At 33.5% G+C, this 1,865-nt stretch overlaps 1 pseudogene; it reads left to right on the forward strand.

The window, feature by feature from the left end:
• The first annotated feature begins 1,298 nt into the window (after positions 1–1,298).
• Positions 1,299–1,398, forward strand: LOC122108745 (annotated as a pseudogene).
• Positions 1,399–1,865: the final 467 nt, after the last annotated feature.

Consider the following 1,865-nt stretch of genomic DNA (forward strand, 5'->3'; position numbering starts at 1 on the left):
TCAGAAATATGGAGAAAAAACAGTTTGGAACAAGCGAGTTGAAACAATAAACAGAGCAGCAGAGTAAAATTCCTTATACTTTAGAGGAAATCAACATTTTTTTTTTACCATGTGAATTCAGAAGAACAAGAACACTTAGAAGGTATCACAAGTTTATAGTGAAGACATTACAGTGATACTTTTTATATTCTAGTTTGTATTCTAAACCTAATTATTTGTATTCTAATTCTCTTTATTGGAATAAATAATTATCAATTTATTTGTCAAATTATCAATTAATTCTACTAAGTTTCATTGTGTGAAATATGAAATCAGCACATATAAATATAAAATATATAACTATATATAATATAATAAAAAGGGCACATGTTTTGCATTGCTCTGTTGTAGTTAGGGTATCAAAGACAACTCTGTTTTAAAGTATTATTGCATTATCTGTACCTCAGTGATAGGTAGAGTTAGACCTAAATCTTTAGCATTTGTAGATTTACAGCCTGGAGGCAAGAGGAAACACTGTGATTAAAACATTACCAATTTAAGGCTTAATAATGAGGAGAAACATGGACTTCTCCTGGAGCTATGGAAATATTTCGTGATAGAAAGGCAGTAGTGTAAGTTCCTGCCTGGTTGGAAGGTAGACAGTCCAGACATTAGGAAATCATGCATATGAAGAATTTTTTTCACCTTGGCGTTAGTTACTTTTGAAATGGTAGGTATAATAGACACTTAAATTTTGATAAAATACCTTCTAGTCTGAACAGTTCTGCTGAACTGTTCATCTCTCTATGGTCCCTTGTAACTAAGATTAGTTTTGTTCCAGTAAGACAATCTATGCTGTCAAGGTAGGATATTCTGGTTGGTCTGTTCCTACATGGAAGAAGGATAAAGGGTCAGGTAGAAATTTGTGCCAGTAAGACCTCATTTGGAAAATTTAAGCTGAAGAAGTTTATAAGTAGCTCTTAAGCAAGCTTACATTGAATCTATTAGCTCCACAAAGCTAACTCAGTTACATAAATAAGAACTTGAAAAAGCCATCACCTTAGGACCTAGCTATAAGTGCTTCAAAGTATGATCAAATCTAAAATGGAAAAGCCTTAAAATTGTCATTGACAAAAAAACGCAAATGTGAGCAATCGACCGAACAATATAATTTTTTTCCACTATACAGATTATTTTAGGGAAATAAGATCAATAGTATTGTTAGGAACAATAAGGTTTCCTTGCTACAAATAGGCACCCAAGGATATAAGCCTGTATAAATATTGCATCATTAACTACTTAAATTTAGAGGATACTACATGCTTCAGCAGCACGTATACCGAAATTACAACAATACAGAGATTAACATAACACTTGCACAAGGATAATATGAAAATTTGTGAAGTATTCCATATTTTTCATTGTTCAGTTGCAGAAATGAAAAACAGTTATTAAAAGGTTGATTACAAAATTACAAGTGTAACAATATATGCAAGTGTTAGAATTAAACGTTAGTTTGACATCAGTGTATTAAATCTTCACCTTAGAAAGGCCTTTACATAGAACTTTACAAAACTTTTGAAATTAGTTAACATTATCATTTTATCCCAAAGAAACAAACTACTATAAGAACCTAGAAAAAGGGGCTGGGAAGGTGGCTCAGTGGTAGAGCGCTTGCCTTGCATGCTTGAGGCCCTGGGTTCGATATCTCAGCACCACATACGCAAAAAGAAAAAAGTCAGAAGTAGCTCTGTGGCTCAAGTGGTAAAGCGCTAGCCTTGAGCTGAAGAGCTGAGGGTCAGCGTTCAGAGTTCAGAGGCCCAGAGTTCAGGCCCATGACTGGACCAGAAAAAAAAAAGAACCTAGAAAAAAATAATCTTAAATTT

The sequence above is a fragment of the Dipodomys spectabilis genome, unplaced genomic scaffold, assembly GCF_019054845.1.
Source record: "Dipodomys spectabilis isolate Male_0828 unplaced genomic scaffold, ASM1905484v1 ptg000065l, whole genome shotgun sequence".
In the NCBI taxonomy this organism is placed as follows: Eukaryota; Metazoa; Chordata; class Mammalia; order Rodentia; family Heteromyidae; genus Dipodomys; species Dipodomys spectabilis.